Here is a 27,191-nt window from a genome sequence, read left to right as displayed (position 1 = left end):
AATAGCGAGCTCCAAGGTGTAGCTGCTCACACTGACACAGAATCCCCCCAGCAAACCTCAGGACCTGCCACCAACCTGAAAGTTCACCGCGAGCCCTGCGCTGCATGTCACTTTATGCCCTGCCTCCCCAAATGAGCTAGACCGCTAACTCTGGCCTCGCTCCAGGAAAACACAGCCCAAGATGGCGCCTCGCCCTCCACACAATCGGCACAGTCAGCCGGGGTGGAACCTCCTCTGTCTGATTTAGTTCTACTGTTGGTAGCCCTTAACCTATGTTCTAGGGATATCGCTTTCAGCTGGAGAGCAGTTTGCGATAATTTTTTGAACGAAGTAAGCTCCAGGGAGTGTTCCCTCCAGGCTTTGTCCTCCTCGGACACATCGTTGAACTCAACCAAATCAAGTGGTTCAAAGGTAACGTTAAAGTCACCACCGATTATTAGTGGATGACTATCGTGCCTAGCTCCCAATAGATTCTCCAGAACATGAAGGGTGGGCGAGCGAGCTACCACCTCTAGTGCTCCTAGCATATACGTTATAAATATCAACAGTCTTGCCTTTACCATTGGTCATCCTAATCCCAAGAATATCTGGGCTATTGGTAGCCAACTCATTTACTTCATAATTTAAAGTAAGGCTTACAAGTGCAAGCCGCCCTCCTGATGGAGGGTATTTGGAGGGTATTGCTGGTCTGTAAAAGGTCATAAACCCTGGAATGAATGAAGGGGGCAGGCACCCAGTTTCCTGGAAAGTACATATCTCCTGTTGGGTAATAAACTCCAGCCAGTGCGGGCAATCAAGCTTCCCCCTTATACCCGCCAGATTCCAGGACATCATATTTTCATTGTTTTCTCACTGCCTACGAAAAGGGGAGCCTGACAGAAAGGTGGAGCATTCGATTTAATCGATGCTCGGTTACCGATAGATGTATCTGGGTCACTAGCCTGGACACTATCACTCATTGATAGTAGTGGATTAGGGACTTGGGCCATTTCTAAAGAAGGGACCGTGCACTCTGGCTCGTCGTAAGTGTCCTTGTGGTAAATGTGAGATGGATCAATAGTGTTCATAGGACCCATGCTAAAATTACTCATAGGGACCTATACCCAGGTAAGCCCTCAAGTACCCTAGGGAAAAGGTTGGGATGACTCCCAGGGGAGGGTCTGGACAGAGGGGAGGTTACTCCAATGTCCTATGTCCAGATTCGCGCCAGAGTGGGAGCCAACGCCTCCCAGGACTGGTTTGAACAGGACTATGCATGGGGACACCAAATGTGCCCCTCATGCAGACTGAGTGGTGCTGGCAAGCGCAGCCACCCTGCCCCAATACACTAAATCATGTCTGGGAAGTGGTCACACCTTCCTGTGACAGGATGCCTATTGTTCTGCCTTTCCCTGCTCGAGCCTGGCTCAGCAGCAGGAGAGCAGAATCGTGTCTCTGGTCACCAGTAACCATTTTGTGCTGTCCGTGTCTGGAAGACTGGTACCGGGGACATGGAGAGCCTAACGGAGGGCTCTTCCAGTGCTTCAAGTCATACCTCCCACACCGTTTATGGTGTGGGGGTATAATTCCAACATGTTTATAACCAAACATGATAGGATTAGTTGCAGCCAATTTCGAAATGGTCTTCGCGTAATTACGCGATGCCCCTCTATATGTTTGCTTCACTGACAAGCAAGGAGAATGGACTCCGTAAGCTGTAGGGGTGTCCTGCTCATGCAGGGACACCCTCTCACTTAGAACCAAGCACCCTGCTTTCAATATAGCAAAGGCTAGAGGGGTGATTTATAGGTTTTAAGTGAGGTGACCCTAGATATAGGAAACCTATATCTTTTGTAAGTGGTGCTAGCGACAGCTTACACAAGCTGCAATGGCAGGCCTGTAGTTCCATTTTGAATGGTCTCTCATGGGTGGCATAATACATGCTTCAGCCCATGGGAGACCTCTGGGATACTTATGCCATGGGTACCTTATACTAGGGACTTAAAAGGGTACACCAGTATCCAATAGGGAGAAAAGCAGACATACTGGGGTCCTGATTAGCAAGATCCCAGTCAGACTAGACAATAACAGCTGAGCATCATGCAAAAAGTGGGGGGTAACCATAGAAGCAGATCCTACTTTCCTACAAAAAGGAAGAAAAAGCTACACAGTAAAAGCATTAATTCAAAATGAAGATGGTAGTTGGCATTAAAGTCAAGCATGCCATGGATATGGAGTACTCTGCTTTTGAAAAGGGAGTGGGCTCACATCATGCTAAACAGTGTGGCAGAAGTCACAATAGTTCGCCGGAGTGTCTGGTGGCTGTAGCAATGACTGTCTAGGTCCAGGTGGAAACACAAGACAGAGACTGAGTGTCCTGAATCCATTATAGGAATTGCAACTCCAGAAGGAGGGAGATGTATCACGTACTATCAACGTTCTCTTCTAGAGAAACTGGTCATTCGCCTATGCCATTCTCTTGGCTGAAAATGATTGACTTTTTTTTTTGGATTGCCCATGGGGAGAAACCGTAATTTTACCTGCTTTATCCAACCTCGTTTCAGAATCAGTAAAATACACATATGCCAAGGAGTGCGGCGCTACGGCATTAAATAACAACCATTTGGGTTGGGATGATAAGTCCCCTTACCACATTATACCTGTGTGGTCCAGCCCACATCCACAAAGACAATACCCCATTAAACATGAGGCCAAAAAACAAGTTTGAGAGATCCTCTCAAAATTTGAATGTCAGGGTGTAATTGAAAGTTGCACCTCACCTCATCTAACAAAGAGATTATTAGATATTGGGTCTCTAGTTGGGAGTCGGTATGCACCCTGTTCAAGTAGGGACCCTCACTCTAGTCCGGGTAAGTAAACTACACACTAAATGTTTGCCTGTGCTCACCCTCTGGTAGCTAAGCACAGAGAAGTATGGATATGGGATCGAGGAAGACCCGCAAACAGTAATTTGGAAACTGAAGAGGCCTCCGGGGCCTTGTGAAGAAGTGCAGAGTTGAGGTGTCGCTGAAGTCATAATACGTTGGTTCCAGAAGCTGTTGAGTCCTTGAAGTAAAACGTGTTGCAGATCGATCTCTCTGATGTCGAGGTCTGGTGCGCTGGCGGGCCACGATGTCGCAGACGATGCGTCATGCTCTTCACATGCGGAGACCATAGCTTCGGTATAGGCAGTGGTGTGGCGTCAGTGCTGAAGCGCTGTTGTCGACAGCCCCGGGGCTGGGATGGGTGATGAGGCGATGCGCCGTGCTTTACATGAGTGGTGCCCTCAGCTACGGTGCAGGCAGCAGCGTTGGAGACAAAGTCGTAGTTGATGGCACTGACGTCGACAAACCAGGGGCTGCGATGTCATCAAGATGCGTTGTGTTCTTCTCGAGCGGTGCTCTCGGCTTCGGTGCACGCAGCGGCATCAATGACGCGTGAAGCGATATCAATGAAAATCTGGGGTGCGATGTCGATCCCCATGAGAGCGGTGACCACGGGTTTGGTGCAGTGTTTTAATGTTATTTAAAGCAATCCAGCAGACATGTGTTTCGTCGCATGTGGGATTGTTTTCCCACGACTCATCAGGGCTGGGGAAGATGCAAGGGACATTGGTGGAACACATGACAGTATACATAAATACAAAAGTTTCCTTGTGCCAAGTCTCATACAGAAAATGTCATTGATTGAGAACCCAAACCAAAGGAAAAAAAACACATAACACGTGAAGGGGGACCTACCGTGTGAAGGTAGTGTGACAAAGGAGTGTGTCTATGAAGGAAGGAAGGAAGGGTATAGTTGACAGGGGTGGAGGGTCCACTGACTCACAGCATGTCAAGATTTGGATTGAACAGTGTGAACATTGCACGCGATTCCAAGGACTGGTGGAGGAAGTGTTTGAATATTAAACCATGCAGGTACTTTGTGTAAAAAAATGTCAAATGGTCGATCATACCTATCATGGAATGAACAATCTCTTGGGAAGTCTAAAAAGAAAGAGGAAAATATGGAGGAGGGACAAAGTCAGAAGGAGAAGCCTAAACTGGCAGGGATAGGAGAAGAGACGAAAAGGCATGAAGGTCACCGCTCCGCCGGTGATAGTTCCGAACCCGGCAGGGTCCAGGAGTCGAATGGCGATGTAACCGTAATGTTGGAGAGGGATCTAGAGAAGTGAAATAATTGACAGAAAGGGGAGAATAAAAAACTAATGATTCCCAAATCTCAGTATAAGGGATAGGCAGATGGCACTAGCCATACATGGAGGCTACCGTTTCGTTTCCTGACTAAAAGATACAAAAAACAACAACATTGAAGAGAAGAGTGGGGCAGAAAAGTGATCTGTACTACCTAGTATTTCACTCATTTGAGAAAGCAAAGGTAACTCTTCCTTGCTATATAAAACTGAAAGTAGAATATAGGTTAAAAAAGAGATCAATTATCTGAATACCGTCTATTGATCCCACAGGACAATATATGTAACAGGAATTTAATGCCCTGTGAAAAGAAAAAAACCTATAAGGAATAGAATCCCTTCCTGGGTAGAAACAACAGTACCTATCAGTTTTTCTGAAGCGAAAGCAAGTATTGGGACCTGAGTGAATGATGGTAACGAATGTTTTGAGCATGTATCATGTAGAACCCAACACTAAAATATCACGGAGGGGGATGAGAGTCTTATGTGTATTGGAAACCATGGTGATTATGTCATAAAGGAGAAGAAAATTAATATTTCCCTTTTTTCCGACAATAGTTTTAATAGGGCCAAAAATAATAGGATAAATATGTTCTCCTGTAGATTAAAGATATAAATTAGATTGTAGTATGTAAGGAAAAGAAAGAACTTTGAGGATCCTTGTTCTAATTATGATCTGTTGTTGTCTTATATATACAGAAATTTAGAAATGTTGACCCCATGAAATTGTGGCTGTCCTGAAGAAGGTGTTACTGTATCAATGGAATGACACCGAAACGCGTCGACGCATGGAACAATAGAACCCAAAAAAAACCCAACGAAATAGCCGATATACCAAAAGTTTGGATAGAAATTTCTATTTAGATATAGGAGGCTATTGGGTCAGTAAATCACGGTAGTAGGAAGTTCTGAACCTACAGGTGAATAGGGGTAGTTAAATGTGATTTACTATGTACTGTGAATGTTTTGATATTTTAGCTGTTAAAAATCTGTAATGTTTATATAACTCCTTTTTTTCTATTTTTTTAACCTGAAATGTTTTATGAATTATTATGAACAATTGTTTTAAATGTGATAATCAATGTATGTTTTCAAATAATGTCTTTCAGAAAAGTTTTCTGAATTTTAAAGATAGAAATCAAAAACGAATAAAATACAAAGAGTGTAAACGTCATATTTCTGTGTTGGTGTGATACATATACAAAAAGTTTTGTTGTGCCTAAGGTTTGGGTGTGTATGGAATTCTAGAGTTGGAAGAAATTTATATGTAGTCCAGGGATCCTTTGTTGACTTTCAGTGCACCACACTCCTACCCAAGATTTTCAGACCCATTTGAGTCCACATTTAGCAGTGCGCCGTTTCGTTTCCTGACTAAAAACCCTTTGGAATTACAAAACCACGGCTTCGGTGCAGGCAGCAGAGTCGATGATGTTGTCGGGATTGCTTTTCTTGGTGTTTCAGCGCAAACACACAGTACCAGGGCCCAGGACTGGTGTTGGCGCTTCTTTACAACTCCGGACTTACAGCAATAAGAGTCCAAGTGCTGCAATAAGATGTGGATGAAGTCTTTGATATACCGTAGACTTCCAAGAGGAGGCACACTCAACTCAAGCCCTTGGAGAAACTTGGAAAGCAGGATGTAGAAGGCAAAGTCAAGTTCTTTCACTGACCAAGACAGCAATGCAGCAAAGTGGCAGTTCCTCCTGACAGCAACCCAGCTCTTCTTCTTGGCAGAATGTCCTCAGTCCAGAAGTATTCCTAAGTTATGGTGTCAGAGGTCCACTGCCAATGTTGCCCTTTCAAGTAGACAAACTTCAAAGGAACGTTGTTGCAGTGAACAAGACCCTGCCCTTCTTTGCCCTGGCTCAAGACTCACTACATGGGGTCAGGAAATCTTTTGTGTGAGGACAGGCAAATCCCTATTTAAGTGCAGGTATCAGCTCTTCCAACCACTCAGGAAGGCTCTTCAGGATATGTACGGCACACCTCAGCTCCCTTTGTGTGTGACTGTCTAGAGTGAATTCACAAAGCCCAACTGTCATCCAACCTAGACATGTATTGCAGAGACAGGTAGAGGCACAGATAGGTTAAGCAAGAAAATGCCAACTTTCTAAAAGTGCAAACGAAACAATTGATGGACGGAATGCTGGGCAAAGCAAACATTAACCCCCAGTCACAAGGATCTGGGTTAAATCCATCATTCTTTTGCTCACCACACCACACTAGTTTGGACCCAGCCATATGCAAATCAGTCTTGACCCTGTTCCTTATGGGTACAGTCCAGCCCGAACTGCTAAGCCAGGTCCTTCCTGAACCAGAAACAAGCATCCTAGGACCGGTTTCAGGGCAACACCCTTCGTCAGCCAGGCTAGCTTCAATCCAGTGGTGTAGTGAGCACGGAACCCACGTCTGGGCACGCCCTTCCCACTTAGGGCAACATATGCAAAAGAAACAATTGATGGACGGAATGCTGGACAATGCAAACATTCACCCCAATCACAAGGATCTGGGTTAAATCCATCATTCTTTTGCTCACCACACCACCCCAGATTGGACCCAGCATTATGCAAATCAGCCTTGACCCTTTTCCTTGTGGGAACACCCAGCTGAACTGCCAAGCCAGGTCCTCCCTGGACCGGAAACAAGCATCCTGGGACCAGTTTCAGGGCATCACCCTTCATCAGTCAGGCTAGCTTCAATCCAGTGGTGAGGTGAGCAAGGGACCCACGTCTAGGCATACCCTTCCCACTTAGGGCGACATATACAAAAGAAACAATTGATGGATAGAATGCTGGACAATGCAAACATTCACCCCAGTCACAAGGTCTGGGTTAAATCCATCATTCTTTTGCTCACCACACCACCCCAGTTTGGACCCAGCCTTATGCAAATCAGTCTTGACCCTGTTCCTTGTGGGAACAGTCCAGCCCAAACTGCCAAGCCAGGTCCTCCCTGGACCGTAAACAAGCATCCTGCGATCGGTTTCAGGGTATCACCCTTCATCAGTCAGGCTAGCTTCAATCCAGTGTTGTAATGAGCAACTTTTGAAAAGTGGAATTTTCAGGCTTCCAATTTAAAAAACTACTTCACTAAAAGAGGATGTTTGTAACATTGTGAGTTCAGAGAAACCAAACTCCAATTTTCTATCAGCTCCCAAAGGGATTTTACATTTGAAAGATGTTTCAAGACACACCACAGGTTATCCTGTGAGAGAGATATACCTTGTAGCAGTGAAATATGAATATAAGAGTATTTCACTACAAAAACATGTAAAACGTATAAGTACATGCCCAACCTTTTAAGTACATTGCACCCTGCACTTGGGGCTACCTACGGCCTACCTTAGGGGTGCTGTAAATATAATAAATAGGAAGGTTTGGGACTGGCAAGTGGTTGAACTTGCAAGGTCGAAATGGCAGTTTAAAATTTCACTGACAGACTCTACAATGGCATACCTGAGCCATGTTTAAGAGGCTACTGAGTAAGTGGCACAATCAGTGCTGCAGGCCCACTAGTAGCATTTAATTTACATGTCCTGGGCACATATAGTGCACTGTACTAGGGACGTACAGGTAAATTAAATAAGACATTTATGGAGGAACCAATTTTCAGTACATTTAAGACAGAAAGCACTATCACTTTAGTATTGTTTAGCAGTGGGAAAGTGCCCAGAGTTCTAAAACTAGCAAAGCCGAAATCTGGCACACAGTCTAAATACAGAAGCAAAAAGACAAGGGAAATCACGTCAAAAGATGCCAGGTCTAACACCCTTGTTTTCTATCAAAAAACTAGACTATTCATATCGCTTAGTGTTCGATTACAGACACTTGAACACTGCTACATGCACATTTGCTGTACAAAATGTGCATGGCCCAGCACTAATGAACAATATAGTGTGTAAAAATATAAAACTGCATTGGACATTTCAAATGGATTTTTCTGCCAATACATTGCATTGTAACGCATGCGATGTAATGGTATGCTGTGTTAAAGCCGCGTTGTAATGGCTGTTTACTGTTGGGAAGGACACCAATTGTTGGACATCTAAGGTCAAAGACCAGAGTTTAATTCAGCAGTTTAACAACCTACCTGCTTGGTAGTGAGGTAACAGGGTAATCAGCAGTGTGCATCTAATCATGTATCTGCCTTATATAGTGTTGTAGTGTAGTTCCTATTTTCCCAATAGGCTCTGCGGATTGGAATAACATAAACAGCAGTGTAGACGTAGGACTGAGGTCATCTAGGTCTCTACTGACTATGTTAAACTTAATTTAGGTTTGCGCCAGCTAGCTCAGAGGTCACTGGAAACTTTCTTGAATGAATAGGGAGGTACAAACTCCCATGGCTCAGACAAGAAGGGATTCAGTTTCCGACAACCGCATAAACATGACAACTTTGCTCTCCCAGAATAAGAGTATATCTCTAGAGTCGTGTGAAAACAATAGACAGCTATTTCACTCAGTCAGCAGTGCATACTTAGTTTCACCAGAGTGCAGCAAAATAGAGAGACGGGCGTTTTCAATAAAAAGGTGGTATTTTTTAAACAGTCTTCTTTCTCATGCAAGAGAAATGAATTGCCACAATTGCAATACTTAAAATAAAGTGCGTACAGTAAAAGTAGTATTATGAAATAATACTGTAAAAGCATTGATATGGTTTCTTAGCCATATGATACTTTAAAATGGATAAAATATATACATACATAAAAATATTGACTAACGTACTCAACTGGTGCTTCTAACTAAGCCTACCCCGGTGTACCTGACCTAAGCCTAATACTTGGGAAGGGATGAGTAAGTAGCAGTTTAAGTTAAGTTGATTAAGATTGTTTTGCCAAGAATCTGCATCAAGAATTCTCTTAAGGGTTTAGTCAGCTCCGTACCTTGGTAATAGAATGTGGGAGGTCTGTTATCTCTTTCCTCAGGACTTGATATTCCAGCAACCCGCAAGGGTAGGCTGGAAACACCGGAGCTGGATTTTCTCGGCTGGAGAAAAAGACAGCGTCTCTCTCAGTGTGTCAAACAGGAGGGGCGGCTTCCGTGGGCTTTCGCATCAGCTGGGCTCTCGGGCAAGTAGATGGCCGCTCTGCTCCAAACCTCCGTGTGTTTGCTTAAGGCAACTGTTGGTAATTTATACCTGAAAGGTGCCGGGTTTGACGTAAGGTTGGACATAAGACGTCACCAAGAACTAACAGTTCTTGATGGACTCCAGGAGTTCTTGTTCAAATCAAAACAAAAGCAGGGGGGAATTTCCCGGGCTGCTGGAGGCTTGGTTTGTTTAAAGAGCGCGTTGTGCTTTCTAGGAGCCGATGGGAGTAGCCGTGCTGTGCTTTGGACTGCATGGGCTATTACTGAATATGGATCTGATTCTTATGCCTTTGTAAGGATATTATTGATTATAACCGCACAAGGGCATGAATCCGGAATATCAAATTAGGGTCCTAGATATAAATACAACACCCACTCCACGGATTAATGTCCATCATTACTAAAAAACTAAGCAATAATAAACATGTAACAATGCATGTGTGTTTTTCAATCCACCCCAAAATACATATTTTTTGCATTTGAAATGGTATATGGTGAATACACGAAAAATGAGTATTGGTACTGTACGCTTTTCAAGCAGCGTCATCATTCAGATAATTGCCTATATATCTCAGCTGAATGATTTGCGAAAATTTACACATGAAATGGCTCTGAATATAGAAAAGAAGGTCGAGACCATTCCATCACATATTTATTCAAAATACTGTATGTGCTAGAGGCTGAGGTAAAATATTGTCTCTAGTATCCTAAAAATAGAAGTTCTGTTCTCTAAGAATAGTTCTACTTTAAGCAGAGTATCATGTGCCACAAAAAAGGTAAATATTTTGAAAAATGGGCAAAAATAATTTTGCTTTCAGGGGAAGATGAGTTCCAAATATTTTCTGCAGCTTTGTTTATCAAAAGCTGAAGGCCGAATTCAGAGTTCAGGGAACGCTGTGTGCTCATTGTTTTTTAAGAGTTATTCTCGTTGATTGGAGAGAACATTATTTCAAACAGACCTGCAAAAATTTGGTCTATCACATCAGGTGAAAGTTCGACCAAGTTCGAAAATACTGCAACTGTGCAGTTGTCTGCGTGATTGCTATCATCGATGGTTGGATCAGCAATGCTCACAGAAGGTTGTACCTGTTTGGTGCTGCTTTCCTCTCGTACTTCACTGCCACCTACTCGTAGTGGTGAAGTCTCAACGAATGCCGTCATCAGAATCGGTAGCCGCTGGGGACAACACGATGCATGAGTCGTTACAGGACCAAGCAAAGTATCGATATCCATTGGTACTGCTGATTGTAGTGTAAGACAGACGTCCAACACGCATTCTTCTCCGCATAGCAGACATCGAAGCACAGGTATGATGCAATCTTGCCAGATCGGTCTGAATGAAAGAAACCATGTTGTACTTAGATCTCTTAGCCGGGCCAATCCGAGGACCTTAGTGATAAGGTCTCGGTATCGGTATCGTATTGCTAGGATCGTTTCTTCCATCGTTGCTAGAGTCTTGCCTGTGGATTGGCTTGCCATATCGGTGGAGAAGGAGCAAAAATAAAATTCCTGCCACGAGTCCCAAGATCAAGGGTAGGCCGCCAAAGACAGAATGGACAAAATTCGGGAAGATGCCCAGAACTGTTTCAAAGGGTGCTAACAGACCCGAAAAAATTGTCTTAAATACATGTGCGATGCCACTTGTATCAGACATGTTTAAGATTTGGCTTAACACTTCTACGAAATGTACGGGGCAATTTGTTGATAAAAGGCTATGTATCTCTGCCGATGTCCTTTCCACTTGCAGATCATACATTTCTTTTGATGACGTTAAAGGCACAGTTGTCTGTAAAAGAATAGACTTCATTCTGCTTAAAGTATCAATTCGAATAGAAGAGATATTCAACCGAGGCCATAACGCAGCCCCCATATCTGGATTGCTGTGTGGATACAATACTTGCATACAGCAAATGGCCCTGGAAGTTACAGCTGTCAGATAGGCTTTTCCTGGCAGCATGCCACAACAGCTGTGGTCACTTATTAAAACGTAACTGCCGTTAGAAAGTGGTCTAAAAAATGGCTCTATCCGTTTTGCAGGCCTGCCATGCAGGTGACATGAAAGGTTATTTGAAGACCCTTCGCAGGCTCCATGCAAATTAATACCTTGACACAGAAGTGTACCACTTAGTGATTTTTTACAATTTTCACCACTAAGATATACCTCCTTGTTTCCTTCACTATATCATCTGCGTGTATAAGGTAAATCCCAGGTTGATTTGATGTATTCTTTACCCAACCTTTCATACTGGCCTGCTGGTATATACTCTTGACAGTATTTAAACTGGAAAGCTGTTATCGGAATTGTAATTGTTCCATGCATTATCCATTCAATGACAGGTCTTTCTGACATTGTCAATGGTAATCTCTCGAGTTTTTCAATGCCCAGAATTGTATAGTCTGCTGCTTTTTGTGCCAAACTGATTTGTTTATCAGTAAGGTTAAAGATACCGAATAATGAAGTTGTGTTGATTAAACGCCATGGTACGTAGCCTGAACGCAGATTTTGCAACGTCCAACCAAGCTGTACAATAGAACGTATTTGAGACTGACCATGTTGTAACATTAGTAAGTCCTGCTCTCTTTTATCAAAAGCAGATGATACAATGCTGTCCAGTGAATATATTCTGGAGGACAGTCCACAACAGAAAGTGATTTTTCCAAATTTATACAATCAATTTCTCGTACTTTTTCTGCTGTCTCAATTTGCATTACTTTCCATGCTTCGTTGTATGCAGCGTATATACCGGCCGCTATGAAACGTTTGAGACGCTGTTTGCGTGGTCCCATTATGAAATCACGCAAGTCAGCACCTTCTTTAAGTAAAGTCAAGTGTTGCTTAATTTCAGCCAGTGTGGATTTCTCTAGCCACTCAAGGCATAGTTTCCCTACACTGTATGTTGTAACTATCCCTGGATGTTGTCTCTGGGAGTATCTAGAGTCTGGTCTGGTCATTTTGAACCCCTGTGTTTTGTTCAGGAATCTATCTTGACAGTTATTCGTGTCTGTTGGCCAGATCAACCACTTTTTCCAATCAGGATGTGTTCTGTTTTGGTGTAAAATATGGGATACGTCTATCTCCACATCTGTAGTGCTGTCACCATCAGTTATGGGTTTCGGAATAGACGGATTATTTAAGTCTTTTATCTTAGCTAAGCCAAGACAAGTAGTTTGTTGAATTGTGTCATTTAAAAATATCATTTGTTCTGGGATCATGCAGGCCCTTAATAGTGCTTCTAGGCCTTGTACTTGCCAATCTTTGGAACCCCAGATCGTTTTTGTTTCAATGGTGTTTTTCCAAAAATCGAAACCAAATGTAGACATTTTGTCATAAAATTTTTCAGAATAAATCAGTTTTGCATTTGTCAACATTGTTTTCATTCCTGTCCTACTTAACATTTTGAAGTAAAACGTTTCTGGATCACTGTTATTAAACCCTGAGAAGTACTGGAATTTCTCATAAAATGTTTTTGAACTGCCTTTTGGTGGAGTTGGACAGTGTTCCCACTGGTTATAAGTTAAAACATTTCTAGGCTGAGCAGTTTTATGCAAATAGTGATCACCATAATGGGTGTAACAATATAACTCTTCATAATTCGAAGAACCCTGCAAGTAATCATGTTCAGTACATTTGGCTGACATTACTAAATCTGACATCATATTATTAATGTTTTCAAAGTCCCAATCATCAGAAAAAGTACTCGGTGTCACAAAGTCACTTAATGAAACCTTAAACTGGTGTGGATACTTCAAGAGCTCAACCGGGCCAAAAATGTCATAATCAGTTCTGTCCCATACTACCCCACCGGGTATTGGATTGGCTGTGATGTTCACTGGTGACCGACAACATCTCCGCTACGACCACACCACAGATTCCCGACCCCAACCACCTACAATGCATCCTTCTCAACACCCGATCGGTCCACAGGCACGCCATTGACCTATGGAATCTACTAGACACCATCTCTCCAGACGTCGCCTTCCTAACAGAAACATGGATGAACGCTTCCTCCGCCCCAGACATCACCATTGCCATCCCTGAAGATTATAAGATCACACGCAAGGACCGTACCGGCCACACAGGAGGAGGAATCGCCATCGTCCATAAGAAATCAATCCACATCTCTACCAGCTCTGACGTCAACCTCGCCAACTCTGAACACCTTCACTTCCAGATCCACATCGACCCCAAGACCACACTCAGAGGCACCCTCCTCTACAGACCACCAGGACCCCGCGCAAAATTCAGTGAAGACATCACGGACTTCATCACTCCACACGCGCTCCCCTCCAAAGATTACATCCTTCTGGGAGACCTCAACTTCCACCTTGAAAAGCACAACGACCGCAACACCACCACCCTCCTGGACAACCTCGCCAACCTCGGACTTAAACAACTGGGCACTTCCCCCACCCACATCGCAGGTCACACACTCGACCCCATCTTCACCTCCAGCAATCATGTCTCCTTCAGCCACACTACGGATCTCCTCTGGACTGACCACAGCTGCGTTCACTTCACCTACAACAAGCCGAAACCCACCAACCACCTCCAACCAACTCTGCAAAGAAACTGGAACAAAATCACCATCGACCAGATCTCCTCATCGCTCCTTCTAAACACCCCAGCCCACTCTTCTAACCCAGACCAAGCCGCCGCCAACCTCACCCTATGGCTATCCAACACCGCCGACATCCTAGCACCACTGAAAAAACGTCAAAGCAAACCTGGCAACAAGAAGGCCTCATGGTTCAACGAGGATCTTAAGAAGTCCAAGAAACTCTGCCGCTCCCTTGAGAAGGCCTGGAAAAAAGACCCAACCACTAGCACCAAGGACGCCTTCAAAAACGCCACCCGCACACACCACCAACTAATCCGAAAGGCCAAGAAAACAGCATTCAAGGATCGACTAGACAACAACGCCCACAACAGCAAGGAACTTTTCAACATCGTCAAGGAATTTACCAACCCCTCGGCCAACTCCAACGACATCACCCCCTCTCAAACACTCTGCGACTCCCTGGCTTTATTCTTCCACAACAAAATTGCAGACATCCACAACAGCTTCGACAACCAACCCGGAGATCAACCCACCCAACCATATGCTGAACATTCTCCCCCCTTGAACACCCTTAACGACTGGAACCCAATCTCCACTGAGGACACCATCCGCCTGATGAACTCCATCCACTCAGGATCCCCCACAGACCCATGTCCTCACCACATCTTCAACAAAGCAGACTCCGTCATAGCACCGCACCTCCGAGACGTCATCAACTGCTCCATCAACTCCGCCACCTTCCCGGAAAGCTGGAAACACGCTGAACTCACCGCCCTTCTGAAAAACCCCACAGCGGACCCCACCGAACTCAAAAATTACCGCCCCATATCGCTCCTTCCTTTCCCGGCCAAAGTCATCGAGAAAGCTGTCAACAACCAACTCGCCGCTTTCCTCGAAGCCAACAAATCCCTCGACTCCTCACAATCTGGCTTCCGAGCAAAACACAGCACTGAGACCGCCCTCATCGCAGCAACAGACGACATTCGAACTCTACTGGACAATGGAGACACAGTCGCCCTCATCCTCCTCGACCTCTCTGCAGCCTTCGACACAGTCTGCCACAGCACCCTTTTACAACGCCTCAGAAACATCGGAATACAAGGAAAAGCACTTGAATGGATCACCTCGTTTCTCACCGGAAGAACCCAGAAAGTCCGCCTTCCACCATTCAAGTCCGAGGCCACTGAAGTCATCTGTGGCGTACCACAAGGATCCTCACTCAGTCCCACCCTCTTCAATGTATACATGAGCCCCCTTGCGACCATCGCTCGCCAACACAATCTCAACATCATCTCCTACGCGGATGACACTCAACTGATCCTTTCTCTCACCAATGACCCCAGCACCGCCAAAACCAACCTTCACGAAGGAATGAAAGAAGTTGCCGAATGGATGAAACACAGCCGTCTGAAACTGAACTCAGATAAAACAGAAGTCCTCATCTTAGGTACATCCCCCTCTGCATGGGACGACTCTTGGTGGCCGGAAACCCTCGGAAAAGCACCCATCCCGACAGACCACGCACGGAACCTAGGCGTTATCCTGGATTCTTCACTCTCAATGAACAGACAAGTCAGCGCCGTATCCTCATCCTGCTTCAACATTCTTCGCATGCTCAAAAAAACATTTCGCTGGATCCCCACCGAAACAAGAAAAACAGTCACCCATGCTCTGGTCACGAGCCGACTGGACTACGGAAACACCCTCTACGCAGGTACTACCGCAAAAATCCAGAAGAAACTCCAACGAATCCAAAACGCCTCAGCCAGGATCATATTAGACATCCCGCGTAACGAACACATCTCTGGCCACCTGAAAGACCTCCACTGGCTACCCGTCAATAAGAGGATCACTTTCCGACTGCTAACCCACGCACACAAATCACTCTACGACATCGGACCAGAATGCCTCAACTCACGTCTGTCCTTCTACACCCCCCCCGCCAACTACGTTCTTCCAACCAAGCCCTCGCCACTGTTCCCCGCATCAACAAGACCACCATGGGAGGAAGATCCTTCTCATACCTGGCAGCTAAAACATGGAACTCACTCCCCACTTACCTTCGCCTTACCCAGAACCACCTAGCATTCAGAAAGCAACTTAAAACGTGGATATTTGACAAGTAATCCTCCTCCCCTCCCTAAGCGCCTTGAGACCCTCTGGGTATGTAGTGCGCTATATAAATTATTTGACTTGACTTGGTGACAGTTTTCTCGATGTGGGAGGATGTGTGAGGCTTTAGGACCAAGTTGATGTTCTGACTTGCTGTGTCCATTGTACTATATTTTCCATCAATGAATTTTCCCAAACATAGAACCATGATGAGCCAAAGTAGGAGAAAAAGTACACCTAACACAATCCAGAATTAAATCCATGGTGAAATCAGATATGTTTCTTTTAGTTGGAGAGAAAGTTCAATTACTTTGTCTTTGAAAGATTTTGTAGGAGGCGTTTCTTCATGCTCGCTTGGATCTTCAGAGAAGTCATCGAAATTGATGAAGTAGCCAGATGCAGTTCTGTCAATTGTTGGGATTTTTCCCGGATTTTCATTTGTTTTCGCATTTTTCTTTGTTTCATGTGAATAGTCAGAGGCAACATCATTGTAGATTGGTGTTTCTTGACGAACTGTTACTATTTGGGTTTCAAGAGGCACAAGTTCCATGTCATTATTGCATAGTCCTTTTTTATTCACTGCAGCTTTCTCAGATTTGATTAGTCTTTCAGCATGAGCCTCTTGAATTGTAGCAAATGTTGGTATTCTGCTATTTCTTGGGAGTCCACTGGGCCTACTACTTATTATTGGCCACATGATTGTGGTTTTACCACGTCAATGGATACAACTCGGTTCTCCTTTTTACCAGCAAGTGGCGGTAGTACAACTGATCTTGTTCCGCTGATAGCTAAGACAGGTACTGCTTTTCTGTAAGAAGGCCCAAATTCCTTCTTTACCACGATCTTCTCTCTGACCAGATCCCCAATCTTTGGAATCCAGACAGGTCTTGCTGGGACAGGTGGTTTTTCTTCAGTGGGTGTCGGCTGTAGTTTCAACTTTGTGTTACTCAGGTTTTTTCTTTTTTCATTTAAATCCTGTAAAACAGCCAAACGATCTTTGATATCAAAGGTTTTTCCTTCTACCACTGAAGTGTGACTATCAAGGTCCTGAAGAAGCATTCTAGTCCCGAACAATAGTTTGTATGGAGTGAGACCTTTTAGAGAATTTCTTGGCAGATTATTAAGACTACGTTGGACACTTGTTAAATGTTTGACCCACCCATCACCCGAACCTAATACCCTCGCCGTTATAGATTGCTTTATGTCCCGGTTTTTTCTTTCCACAACCACATTTCCCTCAGGATGGAAGGGAGAAGAGTACCGCAATGCGATGCCCATACTGTTCATGGCCTCTTTGTACGTTCGAGAGCTAAATGCAGGACCCTGATCAGAATGTAGCATGCCAATTGCGTATGTGCCGATAAAGACTCGCAAATCTTTTATAACAGTTCTGGCGTCAGCCGAGCGCGGGGGCCACATCCAAATGAATCTCGTGCATGAATCCACTGCGACCACGATATAGTTATAGTTACCATCCCTTTGTAAGGGACCACAGTGGTCCAGGTAGACACATGCTAATGGTTTATCGGAGATTAGAAGGGGTGTTTGTACTGGTCGTTTTACTGTTGATACTTTAATGTTTTGGCATATATTGCATTCTAAAACATAGTTCTTAGTTTGTTTTCTCATGCCCGGCCACCAATATCTCTGTTTTAATAGTTATGTTGTGGCGGAGATACCAGCATGTGCAGAAGCTAACCCTTCGTGTGCCGCTGTAATAAGTCCTAATCTGTGTTCCCTGTTTGAAATTGCTCTATCCCCCACTCCAGGGATTCGATCAAATAGAACATTGTTCGCATCGGTTATGTATGAGTACTTTACTGGAAAGCCTTTCGGGAGTGTTTTTCTGTCATCTTTTACTGACGCACTGACAGCTTGTAGTATGTCGCTGTCTATTTTTGTTTTCGACCGTGTGATAGCAGCTACGGAAGCCGTTTGCACAGCTGCCTTTGCAGCTTCATCAGCCAATGAATTCCCTGCAACGTGAACGCCATCACGTTCATGACTCAGTGTGTGTATCACGCGAGTCTTCTGTAGTTCTTTCTGGAAAATAACTATTTGTTCCCAAAACGTTTTATGCTTGATTGTGCCACCTTTTGCATCTTTGAAGCCGTTTTGAACCCAGTTCTGCGAGTATTCATTATAAGACTGAACGCAGTAATATGAATCGCACACTATTAGTGTGGGGAATTCGCGATTGATATTTTCAAGCGCCATCTTAAATGCTAATAGTTCAGCTCGCTGAGCTGTGCAATCTCCTAGAGATTGGGTTTTAGTGACCATTGGTCTAAATTTCCCTCCGTGCCGACGACCTTTAACAATCGCGCACGCAGCACTATATGCTTGTTTACCCCCAACTGCGGGTTGTGCTGATCCGTCTGTATATATTATACAGCCGTACTGTTCCAGAGGCAGGATTTCGGTCGGCAGAGGACATTCATATTCATATTGCAGAAATTCTTGTGTTTTTAAATTAGAATCAAATTTGTATACTACGTCTGTAGCAGCAAGAGAATTAACCCATTGTATCCATCTCGGATGTAATGCTTTGGCATTTGGAATGCTTGCTTTCGTCACTGCTTCTAATGCAGATACCGGTGTAACGATTATTATTCGTTTACCTTGTGCTAGGGCTCTTTCTTTTGCTACAGCAGTTTGAACCGCAGTTAGAATTTTCTCAGTAGAGCTGAATTTCATTTCAGCTTGTGTGTACAAGTGTGATTTGTAAGCTATAGGTACCGTTTCTCCCTCATTAGAGGTCAGGTACGTGAATCCGCATCTTCCTGGGATGACTCTGATTACAAGGTTGCGTACGTTTTCACGTTTGCAATTTTGGCTTAGTTAACATGTCTGTTTGTAGTGATCTCAAAATTTCTGTGTGTTTCTGAGTCCAATTTATTGGTTTGAAATCAGGTCGTATTAATTCATAGAGAGGTTTAACTCTCTCTGCATAATTTAGTATGTATGTTCTTCCGAAATTTAGGAAACCTAATATTGATTGTAAATTCTTCAGCGTTTTCTCTAAGAAATTGTCTGCAAGGCTTTTGCCTTCACTTGATAATTCGTATCCTAAAAACAGAACAGTTCGATGGGCCTTTCGTGACTTTTTAAAGTTGAATTTGTAACCCTCTGAAGCGAACCCAAGTATTATGGTGTTCACTCTTTTCAAGTGAGTCTCCAGGTCATCATCCGTGAGATAGATGTCATCGACATAGGATAATGCCTCATCATCATATATTTGTAGTAACTATGTTACCCTTGCTGAGAATAATCCTGGGCCATTCTTGAATCCCTGTGGGAGTCGACAGAAGTGTTTTTGTGACACCATTATTGAAAAAGCGGTCAAATACCTGCTTTCAGGTGCAATGTTTTGACAAAAGAATCCATTAGAGATGTCTAATGTCGTTTTATATTTTTTGCGCACTATGTCATTCATTAGTGCTGCACTATGTGAGTTTTGTACTGCAAATGTTTTACAACAGGAGTTAAGGTGTCTGTAGTCCAAAACTAGACGATATGAATTGTCTGATTTGGAGATAGGAAACAAAGGATTGTTCATTTGAGAGGTGCATGTTTCAATCACCCCTTGGTATTCAAGTTGATCTAAGATCTCCCTGACTTGTTTTTTAGCTTCTTGCTTAACTGGGTACTGCCTTTGTGCAGTGGGCTGATTTTTTAACTGGATTTTGTGGTGAGGATAATCCTCATCCCATCCTACATGATTTTTATACAATGCAGGAGCTTGAGCTACTACCCATTTTCTTGCATATATGTATTTTTTATGAATTGGTATTTGATTAGAGAAGGCAGGCATAATTACTTCTTCGCCATGAGGGCACTCCCTGACAAACTCTGGTGGCCAGTCTTTCTCAGCTAACAGGATGTCTTAGCCTTTTGAAAGTTTTTCCCAAAAGAGACCTTTTATTTTCCTAGTTTTATCTCCCTCTATACGCAATGTTATTTCATATAGTTTATGGGGCACACTAACTCGTGTGTCTGCAGTTTCCACCTGAATGTACTCATTCATGTCCACTGTCTCCAGAAGATTAATCAGGATCTTGTGAGCTATGGTCACTTCTGCTCCGCTGTCTAGCATTGTCTGGGCCCACTCTCCGTTTTTCAGCTGTGTCCTCAGTATCCTCGGCATGTTTAATTTTAATACTTGCTACCTTCTTTCTGGGATATTGTAATTTTTTACTTTGATGAGCAGGTTCTTTGTCTTTGGACTTGACGTGCTCTTCTCTGTGTTCTGATCGTCCTCTCCTTTCCGATTTCTGTGAGATTGAGTGAGAAGGATCGAGAGGGACGTGTATCAATATCTTGATATCTGTCTGTTTTTTTTATTTTATCCCTATCTCTAAGGTTATATCTTTTTTCAGAGGGCTCCCTTTGGGGAGACTTGTTTCCTCGGTCTGGAGATTTTTCTCTTCGTTGAGGAGACCTTCCTCTGGACTGGAATCGTTTTTCCCTGGGAGTGGACTGTTTATTACCCTCCCAGCTCTTTTTTGGAGTATTCAGATTATTTTTAATAAAGGTTTTTTCAGGATTTTCAGTTAGTTGGGGTTTTATCGGTTTCCCACCCAAACTATCTCTTCCTAGCTCTTCATAGGATTTTTCTATGATTCCGGCGAGTTCAAATGGTTGTTCTGCTATATCGGTCTCCTTCAATTTCTGGCGGATCACCACAGATGCTGCTTCACCTTTTATGTTAGCTAATAATATAGCCGAGACCAGCTTGAAGTCTTTCAGTAATTTCATACCCAGAGTTAAAGCAGGTTCTGGACCGTATTCATTTTGAATCTGTCTTAGTACATCTGGTATTACCGCCATAGACGGGACACCATGTGTTTTTGTGTAGATGGAAGCAAAGACTGTGCCCCAAGTGTCACAGTCCTCCACATGTGGTGCGATCCCCATTGGGAGACAGATAGTCAGAATTCTGTGTTTCTCAGTAGGAGTAGTATCTGGAAATACTGCCTCTATTTGAGTAATTTTTTGTGCTAACCAGAATGGAATTTGCTCCCGTTTTATGGGTACTTTACCAAGACATGAATGTATGTTCTGTGGTGTGATTTTTTTGTGTTCCCCTGGTGAGGGGTCAGCTGTGGAATTTTAATTGTCGGTTGGACTGTTGAAGTCCGCATGACATATTGGAACAATTGTCTATGTATTTTAATTAAGAGTTTTAGCTGAGCTAAAAGTTCAGGAACTGACATTTTATCAATGTCTGGATGTGGTGTGTAGCTGGCTAGAACCGGCCACGTCGCTCGTGGTCTACCTAGTGGACCGAGCCTGGTGATGTGATCATTATGTTTTAGGGCGCCATTAAACCAGAGCTGGTGCTCTTGGTAATTTAGTGGGATTTCCACGCCCTCGAAAGGAGTGTATATATCCGGAGGTTCCTCTATTTTGTAATAGTGGAAGTCTTTTGTTACAGCGTTGGCTGCTGGAAAGTGTATTCATGAATAGAATACTCGGTCTGCCGATATTCATGGGCCACGAATATGACTGTACCACCACGTGTTGACAGTCCATTTTCTATAAGTTTAATAGTTATAGTTCTTCTTACGTTGACCGGAATGAGTATAACATTCGGGTCATTTTGCTGGATGGTTGTGTCATCCTCTAAGAGTCGAGTAGCTAAGGCTTCTCTTTCTCTCTCTTCTTCACTTTCTGTCATTTTTACTGACAGAAAACTTTGACAGAAAGTTTTCTGTTGCAGATCAAGTTTCAATGGAAACAAGGATTAGGTGCACAATATTTTGGAACACTGTATCCTTCAACGTTGATCAAACCAAAAACTAATACATAAGATTCTCATCCTACTAAGTTACGGCTGATATTAACCTTTCACCCACTCCAGACGTCTATTGGAGTTTTTACGGGAGAAAGGGGTCTGCGTGAAAAAGCACGACTGAGTTACTCTAATGTCTTGCGTTAGATTATCGCCTTACCAAACGTTGGGCGCCATGTAGTGTAGTTCCTATTTTCCCAATAGGCTCTGCGCATTGGAATAACATAAACAGCAGTGTAGACGTAGGACTGAGGTCATCTAGGTCTCTACTGACTATGTTAAACTTAATTTAGGTTTGTGCCAGCTAGCTCAGAGGTCACTGGAAACTTTCTTGAATGAATAGGGAGGTACAAACTCCCATGGCTCAGACAAGAAGGGATTCAGTTTCCGCCAAACGCATAAACATGACAACTTTGCTCTCCCAGAATAAGAGTATATCTCTAGAGTCGTGTGAAAACCATAGACAGCTATTTCACTCAGTCAGCAGTTCATACTTAGTTTCACCAGAGTGCAGAGAAATAGAGAGACGGGCGTTTTCAATAAAAAGGTGGTATTTATTGAACAGTCTTCTTTCTCATGCAAGAGAAATGAATTGCCACAATTGCAATACTTAAAATAAAGTAAAGTGCGTATAGTAAAAGTAGTATTATGAAATAATACTGTAAAAGCATTGATATGGTTTCTTAGCCATATGATACTTTAAAATGGATAAAATATATACATACATAAAAATATTGACCAACGTACTCAACTGGTGCTTCTAACTAAGACCTACCCCGGTGTACCTGACCTAAGCCTAATACTTGGGAAGGGATGAGTAAGTAGCAGTTTAAGTTAAGTTGATTAAGATTGTTTTGCCAAGAATCTGCATCAAGAGTTCTCTTAAGGGTTCAGTCAGCTCCATACCTTGGTAATAGAATGTGGGAGGTCTGGTATCTCTTTCCTCAGGACTCGATATTCCAGCAACCCGCAAGGGTAGGTTGGAAACACCGGAGCTGGATTTTGTCGGCTGGAGAAAAAGACAGCGTCTCTCTCAGTGCGTCAAACAGGAGGGGCGGCTTCCAAGGGCTTTCGCATCAGCTGGGCTCTCGGGCAAGTAGATGGCCGCTCTGCTCCAAACCACCGTGTGTTTGCTTAAGGCAACTGTTGGTATTTTATATCTCGAAGGTGCCGGGTTTGACGTAAGGTTGGACATAACTAACAGTTCTTGCTGGACTCCAGGAGTTCTTGTTCAAATCAAAACAAAAGCAGGGGGGGAATTTCCCGGGCTGCTGGAGGCTTGGTTTGTTTAAAGAACGCGTTGTGCTTTCTAGGAGCCGATGGGAGTAGCCGTGCTGTGGACTGCATGGGCTATTACTGAATATGGATCTGATTCTTATGCCGTTGTAAGGATATTATTGATTATAACCACACAAGGGCATGAATCCAGACTATCTAATTAGGGTCCTAGATATAAATACAACAGTGTGTTCTACCATAATACTGAAGATTTAATATCAAACAGCACTCCTGTCAACTCCACTTTATGAAGTACCAACATATCGTCAAGGCAGCATGTGTGGAGTTAGGCGTAGTAAACCCACACTTGCATTTTGAGGCCTCTCTTGACAATACTGTGGGTATTATGAAGTCCATATACACGCAGGCGGACTGACATTCTTGACTTTGATACTTAACAAACAACACGTTATAATGGGAGCCTAGTTGTAAAGAAATGTGAGTGTTTTATAAGAGTCAAGACTAGTACAATAAGGTAGGGGGGTGAGAGACAGAAGAGAGGAAGTGGTGAGAGAATACCCAGGGCCAGGAACAGAGGAAGAGAAGTAGTGCAGAACAAAGGTGTGCTACTGGGTGAAATGGGAGGAGAAAGCTGGAGTAAAGGCAAACACAGGTGAGAGAAGAAAGGAACATAATATAAGAAAGTAAAGGAAGATAAATCAAAGCGAGATGTACAGGAGGAGAGACCGAGTCAATAAGACACAAAATGTAACCTTTAATTTTTTTTAATCTGTTTTTATTAAATTTTGCATATACATTGCAGAAGTTCCATATCCATCTACATAAGCAGTGTAATGCAATAAAAATGCAGTATGTTCGGTTGACGAATGTTACAGGTGTAGTCGAGGAGAGTACAACAGTTAGATCACATTTCTGCTAGGGGAGGTCAAGAGTTACAATCAAGATCATAGCATTGTGGTCACTCATAAGTAACAAGTCTTTCTGCAGTGTAATATCCGATGAATAAGCAAATGAATAGAAAAAAAAAGAGTGAACCTTTGAACGTGCCCGCACCTTTCCTACCGTGCAAGTAAGTGATTGTGTATTGCGTAACAAAACCTTTCTAGTTCTATCTTGGGTCTCCAGCTTTCTGCTGAGAAGACTCTTCAGGGTCCCTTCAATGTATCACTCTGTGAATTAATGATGAGGATGGTGTATGAACTGTGTTGTGTGTGTTTAGCTGTTTGAATGTGTGAGGAGGCATAAGTGAAGAGAAAGGATGATGTTGGATGATTGCTGAGGGTGAGGTGGGGCCTATATGGAACCTTGTTAATTGTGATTTGTTATCAATTTCATTGTTATTTAACTATCGATACACTACGGAACTATACACTAAAAAGAGAATAAAAATTTCTATTTTTTCTACATGTGGTCGGATTATTCGTGTGGCCTGACCGTGTCTTATGGTGAGCTCAAAGTTGTTAATTTAAAACCTTTGGACTCCTTGCGAGCCGCTAATTTGTATCATTTACGGCCGATCGTTTCTAATTTGGTTGCTCTTGTTTTCCCCTGTTGTCTGCCCTGCATTTTGTACCAGGGGGCCTCGTTCTTTATTGGTCATTTTTTCCCAGCCCTGTGCTGTGGGGTGTATGTGTGCTTGCTTAAAACCCCCGAACTGCTATGAGAATCTGAAGTGTTGAATGTTCGTGTGGTCCTGTGTTGAAAGGTAAACGGTTGATGTGACAGACTGACTAGTGAAACTGTCCCTTCAGAGAACCCTGTTTGTGTGCAGTGAGCATAATTAAGATGGAGAGCATCAAAACTTTTGGCTTTACGGATGAGGATTTTGCGCGGATGATTGGCGCAACTGAGGGTGCTGATAGCCATTTTACCCTGTCTAAGGAATAGATGGAGAGTGGGATAAACTGCTTAACCTTAGAAAGAAATCTCTCCGTACTGAAGCACATGCCAAATTCATGTTAGATTATTTAAAAGCTGGAACTATCCCCATTGGCCTTAGAGGTAGAAATATCCCGGGGTTATTCGTTGAACTGCGCCATTTCCTTGAGAAATGGGCCCTTATCTCTAACAGATGCTCTAGGGATTATATGATGCTTATTGTAGGAACGGCACGTGAGGTCCTGGCTGCCTTAGCCAAAGAGATCAAAGAATTGGAAGAGAAGCTCATAAAAGACCATTCAGTAGACATCGGAAAGAAAAAACTAGAAGAGATCAGTTTGGAGATTGACTCCTTTGCTGAATATCTCCTGAAAAGGAAGATGGAGAAATTCAGAAAGGATGTTAGATTGTTCTCCCAGGAAAAGGCTTATCCTTTCCTGAACCCTCAGTTCTATTCGAATTCGGATAACGGGGATCGATATCAGGGAAACCCCAGAGGAGGGAACAGAAGAGTGCAAACCTTCTCGGATACTACCGATTCGGACGGTGAAAGTGTGCCTAATCATGATTCCAACTATAGCACGGGCTTTCAACAACGCCCAGATTCATTTGAAAGATCCAATGGCCAGGACCATTTTTTATCCAACCGCAGGGGCACTCCAAGATCCAGGAATCGGACACCTCAAATGCCCCAATTTCATCAAGGCCAGGCCCGTCCTCAGAGATTCATACAGACCAGGAACACACAATACTGGAGAAGGTGAACAATATCCCAGTGTTCAATTTATCGGACACTCTTATCTCTGACGAGTCTCTGGCCCTTTTATCCCATGGCCTCTCGTTTGTCCCGGCTACCAAATTGGACCGCTTTGAACTCATGAAGGACGTTCATGAGCTCTTTAGAAAAATTCGTTTAAAGAAATTTTTCATGCTGCGACCAGCTCCCGATGAATCTGAAAATGTTTCTGGTTTGAAGCCCCCGTCCAATTTCACCCCCTCTATGTTCTAGGGCCCGAGGTGGGTGTGTTTGAGAAGGGTGTCATTAACAAACTGGACAGATTGTTAACATTTGTTCCTTTCCCTGACAACAATCTCCCTGACGAAGAAAGCAGGGCCCTGAAAGAATTGTGTAACAAACCCGAACTTACCATCAAGCCTTGCGATAAAGGTGGGGGTATTGTTGTTTTCAATACTCCTACTTATATCGATAAGATGAATTCCCTCCTAGCCTCTGATACCCATTACCAACGCATACTGAGGTGCCCAGAAGAAGGCCTAAAGCAATGCATCCTGAACCATGTGACGGCAGCTGCTGATAGTGGCTTTATCTGTACCAAAGAAGCTGAATTTTTGACACCGACGTTTACTAGGATGCCCATTATTTATGGTCTTCCAAAAGTCCACAAGCATCAGAATGACCCCCCTATGCGCCCGATTGTCTCTACAATTGGAGCTGCAACGGAACCCTTATCGAAATATATCGATACATTTCTGAAACCCTTGGTGAGTGAACTCAGGTCCTTTATTAGAGACACGGGCCACTTTATTTCCAAGATCGAAAATCTGCCCATTGATTCCAACGTTGATCTTCTGGTTACGATGGACTTAGAGTCCCTATATTCTAATATCCCCCGGAAGGGGCCCTTTTGGTCCTGGAAGACATACTGATGACACAGGCTAACCTTCCCAATGCTCCGGTTATCTTGAACTTCTTGAAGATTGTACTTGGTGAGAACTATTTTGAGTTCAACCAGCAATATTTCCACCAAGTGAAGGGTGTCAGCATGGGTGCCTCTTGTGCCCCCAGTGTAACGTGCCTCTATATGGGCCACTTCGAAGAGACCAACATCTATAACGAAATGGCGCCATTTTACGAGAACGCCCGATCCTGGTCGCGCTTCATTGATGATATTTTCTTCATCTGGAGCGGCGACCAGGCATCCTTGAACGAATTCATCTCTTAGTTGAACTCCGCTGACCCAAATCTTCGGTTTACTTCTAAGATGAGTGATGTGCAGGTTGAGTTTCTCGACGTATGGGTGAGACACGAGGAAGGACAACTATTTGTGTCACTATACACGAAACCTACCGCCAGGACCACACTGCTAGAGTATGGAAACTTCCATCCGCGGTGCCAACGTGATTCGATTCCCTTCAGCCAATTCCTCAGACTGAGGAGAAATTGTTCTCAGATGAGAGACTTCCTTCAACAGTCTGACATTCTAAAAGATAAGCTATCCCGACGTGGATATCCACACCGTCTCATTAGGAACTCCTTCAAGCGTGCTAGGTATTTCAACAGAGACCGCATGTTCCTGGAGCGCGAACACACTAACCAAGAGCGATTAGTG

Source organism: Lissotriton helveticus, chromosome 5_1 (assembly GCF_964261635.1).
Source record: "Lissotriton helveticus chromosome 5_1, aLisHel1.1, whole genome shotgun sequence".
NCBI lineage: Eukaryota > Metazoa > Chordata > Amphibia > Caudata > Salamandridae > Lissotriton > Lissotriton helveticus.
Note: the sequence above shows the minus strand (reverse complement) of the source record.